General features: G+C 38.5%; 1 pseudogene; it reads left to right on the top strand.

The window, feature by feature from the left end:
• The first annotated feature begins 4,264 nt into the window (after positions 1–4,264).
• On the top strand, positions 4,265–5,528 carry LOC123254770 (annotated as a pseudogene).
• The last annotated feature ends 3,475 nt before the right edge of the window (positions 5,529–9,003 follow it).

The raw sequence follows: 9,003 nt of genomic DNA, 5'->3' as shown, positions 1-9,003 counted from the left end.
CTAAATAGGTAAATTAATTTGGGTAGAATGGTCATTTTTATTATGTTAGCTCGTCCTATCCATGAGCAATCAATGTTTTTTAATTGTTTAGATCTAGTTTTATTTGTTTGGAAAGTGTTTTGTAGTTGTTTTCATATAATTGCTGTGTTTGTTTTGGTAGATAGATTCCCAAGTATTTTATATTGTCTAGGGTGATTTTAAATGGTGTTTCTCTTTCTACCTCTTGCTGCTGTGATGTGTTGGAAATATATAGAAATGCTGATGATTTGTGTGCATTTATTTTGTATCCTGCAACTTCGCTGAAGTTGTTGATTATTTCTACAAGCTTCTTAGTTGATTCTCTAGGATTTTTTAAGTAGACCATCATATCATCTGCAAAGAGTGATAGCTTAGTCTCCTCATTGCCTATTTTGATACCTTCAATTTCTTTTTCTTCTCTAATTGCTACTGCTAGTGTTTCTAGTACTATGTTGAATAGTAGAGGTGATAAATGGGCATCCTTGTTTCACTCCTGATCTTATTGGGAAGGTTTCTAATTTATCCCCATTGCATATGATGTTTGTTGATGGTTTTAGGTATATACTGTTTATTATTTTTAGGAAAGGTCCTTCTATTCCTATACTTTTCAGTGTTTTCAATAGGAATGGATGCTGTATTTTGTCAAAGGCTTTTTCAGCATCTATTGAGATAATCATGTGATTTTTTGTTTGTTAGATTGTTGATATGGTCAATTATGTGGGTAGTTTTCCTAATGTTGAACCATCCTTGCATTCCTGGTATAAATACCACCTGATCATGGTGGATGATCCTCTTGATCACTTGCTGGAGTCTCTTTGCTAGTATTCTATTTAAGATTTTTGCATCTATGTTCATTAGGGAGATTGGTCTGTAGTTTTCTTTCTCTGTTTTTGATCTACCTGGCTTTGAAATCAGTACCATATTTGTGTCATAAAAGGAATTTGGTAGGACTCCTTCTTTGCTTATTATATCAAATAATTTGTATAGTATTGGGATTGGTTGCTCTTTGAATGTCTGATAGAATTCACTTGTGAATCCATCAGGCCCTGGCGATTTTTTCTGAGGGAGTTCTTTGATGGCTTGTTCAATTTCTTTTTCTGATATGGGATTATTTAGGTATTCTATTTCTTCTGCTGTTCATCTAGGCAATTTATATTTTTGTAAATATTCATCCATATCTACTAGATTGCTATATTTATTGCCATATAATTGGGCAAAATAGTTTTTAATGATTGCCTTAATTTCCCCTTCATTAGAGGTGAGGTCTCCCTTTTCATCCTTGATACCGTCAATTTGGTTTTCTTCTTTCCTTTTTTTAATTAGATTGACCACTATTTTGTCTATTTTATCTGTTTTTTCAAAATACCAGCTTCTAGTCTTATTTATTAATTCAATAGTTCCTTTACTTTTGATTTTATTAATTTCTCCCTTGATTTTTAGTATTTCTAATTTAGTTTTCAACTGGGGATTTTTATATATTATATTCCTGGGGGTTGTCTTTTCAGGGTCTAGTATAGAGGGTGATCTATGGATCCTTTCAATGTCTATATTGCCCTCCTGTTGTAGAACTTCAGGGCAATTTTGCTGAATAATTTCTTTTAGTATGGAGTCCAAATTTCTATTAATTTCTCTTAATTTCTGCTTTTCCAGTAAGACCAATGATTCTCAGATTGTCTCTTCTAGACCTGCTTTCTTGGTCTGTCACTTTCTCATTGAGATATTTCATGTTCCCTTCTATTTTATCAGTCTTTTGACTTTGTTTTATTTGTTCTTGCTGTCTTGAGAGCTCATTAGCTTCTAATTGCTCAATTCTAGCCTTTAGGGACTGGTTTTCCTTTTCAATCTGGTCATTTCTGGTGTTCAACTTGCTTATCAGTTCATTTGATTTCTGAGCCTCACTTTCCAATTGTAAACCCAGGTTAATATTTCTTACCTCACATAAACTTGTGGGGTGCTTGAGTCAAGCTTGGAAGGGATATAATCCTGAATCAAGGAAACTCCTTGAGTCTATTTTTTCAGTCAATGCATCAGATAAACTTGCATTGATTGTCCACTGGGTGCAGAATCTTGCACTTGGCCCTGAGGGAAATAGGAGGAGCTCTAGAGACAAAGAAACCAGGCTCATGGTAATATTTCATATATATATATATATATCTTTCCACAATGTACATTGCTTGCTTTATGGGCTTTATAATGGCATTCATTGTTTTAAGATGTCTAGATCTGCAGTAGTGAATCACACATAATTCCAATACTATGAGAAGGAAATAGGATTAGCTCTTTAAAGGATCCCTGCATGGTGATCTTGCTGCCATAAATTGTCATGTATCTTTGGAAGAAAACCTGGATTCTCAGAAACTGGCTATGATTCGTTGTGGCTCCTCTGTACTTACAGGTTGGCTAGTCCTGAGCATGAGCAGTGAGTTAGGGACTCAGGAGGAAGCAGTGGTAGGGAATAAAGAGAGGAACCTGAATCCAATTGGATTAGGCAGAAACGACTTTTCCTATGAAATCAATCATAGCAAAGTGAGCAAAATGGCAGATGTGCAATAGCCAAGAAGCCAGAAATGGTCTCATCTAAGACTTGGAAATTTTAGTCTTGGATTCCACTAAGGACAAACTCATCATTAGTGTAAAAAAAAGTGCAAAAAGTTAGAGGAAATCTGCTAACAGCTCTGAGGTTAAGATTGTCAGCTGAGATGGGGTTTGGGTACCAGACTATAGGGAGAGTAGGAGGCCAGAGTCTCAAAGGCATTATTGGGTTTAGAGAACCTTGGGTTGGGAATGATATTCAAGTCATAGTAGAATGAGTTTCAGAAGCTTAGGCTTATATGGGAGCAAAGATCAGAGAGTCCAGCTGAAAGAAGAGAAGGTTGTCATGAACTCCAGGTTGGGAGGGGAACTGGGTCTCAGGGCCTGTTGACTTAAAAGTGGGTTTCAGAACTTAGGGGAGTGACGAGTTAGGGTTTCAAAGATAGAGAATAATGTCACAGCATCAGGATGGAAGGTCACTGGGGAGAGAGGGAGTCCAGGATGGGAAGGAAATGAGGGCTGGAAAAGAAGTGGGGAATTGGGACCTACAAATGAAAAAGGGAATGAGAAGTAGGGCTCCAGATGAGAAACAGAGTAGGGTTAGAGGCCCAAGACTAAGATGAGACTGGGTGTTAAGAAAATAGCTAGAAAGCTCAGTAGATTGAGAGCCAGCCCTGGCCTCAGATACTTTCTCGCTGTGTGACCCTAAACAAGTCACTTAACTCTCAATGTCTAGCCCTTACCACTCTTACCACTCTTCTGCCTTCAACCAATACAGTATTTGATTCTAAGATGGAAGGTAAGGGTTTGAAAAAAGAAAAAAAGAAGATAGGCGATAGGGTAGGTAAGGGTAAGAGATCTCTAGCTGGGAGGGAAGTGGTAAAGGTTTTTTTTAGTAAAAAGACTTAACAATTGTTAAAATATATGGGATGAGTGAGAAAGGAGAATCAAGGTTGATATTGAGTAACTGAATAGATAATGGTGCCCTTGACAGCAATTGGGAGAAATTAAGTAGAGTTGAGGTGTGAGATTGAAAAGATAGTGAACTTTGTGGACATTTTGAATCTGAGGTGCCTATAGGACATTATTAGAGACGAGGCTAACTCCAATACTCTTTTAGTTCAGGTTCCAAGTTGGGATAAAAATGAAACACTTGCAAATCACTCCAACAAACAAGAGGAGATTTACCCTGCTCAAATATAGCAAGGATATGCAACAAGGATACAGTGGCACTGAATTTCTCTGGATGGTATCTTTTTTGTCTCCATATACAAACTGATCTGGTCAGCAAGGCAAGGATATAGTGACTTATGTGGTCTTCAGAAATTCACCAAGTTGGAGATGCTCTAATTCTATATTAGTGTAGTTATATAATTGTTAGGATAATAATCTTATTATTGGGATAACTTGATCATTCTTTAAAATCTCATCAGCTTTGAAACTCTATCTTATCACAACCCTCAGCCTCTCTGAAGAATGGGACCATGAACTCTAAACCTCCACTTAAGCAAAGAGTTCAACTTACTCTGCTTTTCACACCTTGCTTTTCCTCCCACCTCCTTCTTTCTTCCTCTCAGAATATTTATGCAGCTGTAAATTAGTGGTTCCAATTATATATACACACACACATATATATAAAATATAATATGTCATCATCATCGTCACTCTGTCCTCCTTGCACATAATGTGAGATAAGCAAAAGTAAATTCTAACCATGAAGGAAATTTTATAAATCCACACTGGCCAATGTGACAATCAGACCAATATAAAGTTCTGGGAGATGATCAGTAATGAACATGATAAAGACCTCAATGGCACCTATCATGGGAAAAGTAACCTGCAGTTGGATCAGATCTGTCTACTACAATGAGGCCCTTGGTAGCAAATATGTTCTCCAGGCCATATTGGTTAATATTGAGCCTGAGACCATGGACTCTATTCATGCTGGACCTTTTGACCAGATATTTAGGTCAAACAACTTTTTCTTTGGCCAGTCTGGAACAGACAACAGTTGGGCCAAAGGCCATCAACCTGAAGGGGCAGAGACAGGGGATTCAGTCTAGGATGTGCTGAGCAAGGAGATAGAGAGCTGGGATTGCCTGCAAGGCTTCAACCTGAGTTACTACTCACTTGCTCGAGGCAAGGTTCTGGATGGGCACTCCTGCTCATCAGCAAGATCTGCCAGGAGTACCTTGATTGCATCATGAATATCTTTATCTTGGTTCCTTAACCCAAGGTCTCAGATATAATCCTTGAGTCTTACAGTGCCATGCTCTCTTTCAGTTAGTGGAAAACCCAGATCAAACTTACTGCATTGATAATGAAGAGCTCTATAATATGTTTCCAAACTTTCAAGGTGGCTACACCAACCTATGGTGACCTCAACCATGTAGCCTCTACTACCATGAGAACTATTACCATCTGCCTTTGCTTTCTTGGCCAATTTAATGCTGACCTCTGCAAACTGGCCATATACATGGTCCCTTTCCCTTGACTCTTCTGCAACTGTGGGAGCCAGTAATACATTGCCCTAGTCATACCTGAGCTCACCCCACAGGTTTTGATGCCAAGAACATGATGGCAGCATGTGACCTGTGCCATAGGTGATGTCTCACTCTTGCTGCTGTTTTCCATAGGTAGATGTCCTTGAAGGAAGTAGATGAAGAAATGTTCAATATGCAGGGCAATAGTAGCTACTTCTTTGAGTGGATTCCCAACAATATTAAGATTGAGGTCTATGATATTCCACCCCGTGGATTCAATATGGCTATCACCTTCTTTGGCAACAGCATCCAGGAGTGCTGCAAGCACATCGCAGAGCAATTTATTGCCATGTTCCACTGGAAGGTCTTCCTCCACTGGTACACAGGGTAGGGGATGGACAAGAATGGAGTGATCCTGTTTCTGAGTAGCAGCAGTACCAGAATGCCACTGCTGAAGAGGAGGATGCCAATGAGGAGTCATAGGAGGAAGCCTAAGAGAGATACACTGCCTAAGAGAGATACTCAGTCTTCTCTACTCTCCCAACATTCTTTCCCCATCACCCTTTTCTTGAGAGATATGTATTTTCTGCCTCCAAATTTTTTCTCTCCTTCTTCTTTGAGGGTGCTAACCTCTTTTTATTCTGTTCTTCCTTATGATCTGTCCCTCTAGAAATATACTTTCTGCTTCCCCACATTCAGATTTCTCTTCAAGAAGCAGGATATCTCTAACCTAGGGCCTCAGTTTAGAGGCTTTCGTGCTCACTAATTGCCCTGAACTAAAATGGTGATCCAAAAGGAAAGTTTCAGAATTCTTTGACTTCCTTTGTATGATATCCTTTTCATATTCCTAATTGAGAGAGTTTTCTTGGTGGATGTTTGGGGGGAAGAGAGGAAATGGAGTGTTCTGTTCCATAAAAGTCTGCTGGGGGAGTCAGGCTTTTTATTCTATCATTTCTAGATACTCCCCAGCTTGTCCTAGTCCTATTTCTAGGCACCCTTCTCCTCCCCCGCTTCCCCCACCCCCACCACTTTCTTTCTACTTCTCAGCTTTGGGGGGAAGTTTTGACAGAATTATTTCCCCATTTTAGTTTCTCTTCTGAGTGTTCATTTTTCTTTGGAGAGATCTGTACCTCCCTTTGCCAGGTGGGGTCCCTACTCAGTTCTTAGCCACCTCTCATTTTGGGACCCAGTCTACCCTTCCCTAGTCTGAGAAGTAAGAAGAGAGAATTGCTTCAACTCCCAAAATTCCAGAAAAGTCTCTCATATAGGGAGGATTTCAATTATCCCTACCCCCCCCCCAAATCAATTCTTTCCAAGAGGAGAGAGCAGGAATAACAAGACAACACTACCCCTCCTTAGTTTTCTCTTATTCTTTCCACTTCTGCATTCTATCTTTAGCTCTCCCCCTCCCACTTCCTATGTTTCTGTTTTATGTTGAACTTATTGCATTTTTTTGTATCGAAAAGATAACACTCCAGAAACAGAAAATAAACAGGAAATGAAGAAAAGAAAAAAGAAGAGAACTCAGTGCAGACCTCTTAATTCTGCCTGATGACACTACTTTGGGACTTTTCTGATTAACTTCTTCACTAGGCTCTGAATCAGGACCTATTTCTCCTTCCTCTCTCCACTTTTCAGCTTTCTTTTGTGTATTGTATTCTCCCATTAGATTGTAAACTCCATGAAGACAGGGACTGTCTATCTTTTTTTATACTTGTAGACCCAGTATTTAGCACAGGGCCTGGCACATAGCAGGCACTTAATAAATACTGTTTGCTTGCTTGCTTGATTTATGCCTTGAGGTGACCAGGAAGAAGTGTTAAGGAGGCAAGAGTTAATCGAATCCAAGGGATAACTTTGTTGTCTTTTAGGGAAAACTAATTCCTGCTTCAGGGAACTGGGAAAACTTTGTTTTCTCACATTTCTCCTCCATGGTGGCAAGGTCCTAAGGATCTTCTAAAAGACCATCTGCCATTTAAGTGCTTTTACTGGACAATCCTCCTGACATATAGGACAATTCTTCTGGCAATTATGCTAAATTCAAAAGAATTCAATCTTTTTTAAACAAACAAACAAACAAACAAACAAACATATCTTTACCTTCTGTCTTAGAATTGATATAAATACCCATTCCAAGGTAGAAGAGTAGTAAGGGCTAGGCAACTGGGGTAAATTGACTTGTCCAGAGTCGCTCAGAAAGGAAATATCTGAGGCCACATTTGAACTCAGGTCCTCCTCATTCCAGGACTGGCACTTTATCCACTGAGCCACCTAACTGCCTTGATTGGATCCCTTTTGAGAGAGTTTAGAATCCATATATTCAGATTGGGTCAGGAGTTTAGGGATTCACTGGGTTAATGCTATATCCTAGAATGTTGACACACAAGAGAGGAAAGAAACAACAATGCCTATGGAGTGACTACAATTAGAAAAAGAATTTTAGAATTTTCTCCTGGTTGAAGCCTAAGAAGCCTAAACTGTTCCTTATTCTGGCCATACTTTGGTGCCAATTTCAAGCGCCTCTCAAAACCTGGTCTTTATGGATAGAAATTTCCAGAAACATGATCCTTGCATTGTCATGAGTCTTTGGGATGTGACCTCTAGACAGCCTGATGAAATAGGATTTGCAGTTCTCAGAAGAGAGAATTAGAGGAGGCTTCAGCACCAGAGGTTTGAAGTTTTGGAGCAGTGCTGTAGTGAGTGGGTCAGGGAATCAACTAGCAAGGAGCAGTCGGATTATCTTGCTGCAATGAGGGTCCAGTGGATATATTTTTGTTCAGTTATTTCAGTCAAGTCTCACTCTTCATGTCCATTTGAGGTTTTCCTGGCAAAATATTGGTACAGTTTGTCATTTGCTTCTCGGACTCATCCCTGCCAACAGTATATTAATATTTCTGTTCTCTCATTGCCTCTAACATTGGTCAGTTTCCTTTTTTTTTTTGTCATCTTTGCCAATCTGATGAGTATGAAGTAGAACCTCACAATTGTCATAATATGCATTTTTCTAATTATTTGTGATTTGGATCATTTTTTTCATTTGCCTATTGACATCTTAGATTTATTCCTATGAAAACTGCTTGTTCATATCCTTCGAAGTATCTACTGGGAAATGACTCTTATTTTTTAAATCGAGACTAAGTTTCTTATAAATCTTGGAAATGAGACTCTTATCAGAAAAACTCCTTGCAAAGACTTTTCCCAATTAACTGAAACCCTTTATTTAACTCAGGAGGAAACTTAGAACCAGAAAGGATAAGCAACCTACCTCAGGTCCCCTGATTCCAAATCCAGTGCTTTATGTATTACCTTCCTGAGAAGTAGTCAATTTAGTTCATACCTAAAGAGGACTCTCCTCTACAAGTACTTCCTGGTACCAGCCTTTCTAACACTTAGTTACATAAAAGATGAATTTGTTTAATACTAAATGATATAAAAAGAAATTTAGTGAAATAAATGCAGGTTAATTTCTTCACCACAAATGAGCATCCAGTCTCTTCTGGAAAATTTTTAGTGTTGGAGAATTCACTTCCTTATCAGTGAAGTACATTCCACTTTAGGATAACTCTAATAGTTGGGAGATTTTGTTTACTTTTTTTTAAACCCTTACCTTCCATCTTGGAATCAATATTGTGTATTGGTTCCAAGGCAGAAGAGTGGTAAGGGCTAGACAATGGGGGTTAAGTGACTTGCCCAGGGTCACACAGCTGGGAAGTGTCTGAGGCCAGATTTGAACCTAGTACCTCCCATCTCTGGGCCTAACTCTCAATCCACTGAATCATCTAACTGCACCATAGATTTTACTTAATTTGAATGAAAATAAATCTTTTTGAAACATACCTCTTGTTTTTGGTTTGAGGGGTTATATTTCCAATTATGAAAATACATATTTAATTCCTAGTATAAATTAATATAATATATAAAACATAAATCAATATTATATGTGAAATATAATATAAATAAATAAAATATA

Source organism: Gracilinanus agilis, unplaced genomic scaffold, assembly GCF_016433145.1.
Source record: "Gracilinanus agilis isolate LMUSP501 unplaced genomic scaffold, AgileGrace unplaced_scaffold32076, whole genome shotgun sequence".
NCBI classification, from domain to species: domain Eukaryota; kingdom Metazoa; phylum Chordata; class Mammalia; order Didelphimorphia; family Didelphidae; genus Gracilinanus; species Gracilinanus agilis.
Note: the sequence above shows the minus strand (reverse complement) of the source record. Positions and strands in the feature narration are given on the sequence as shown.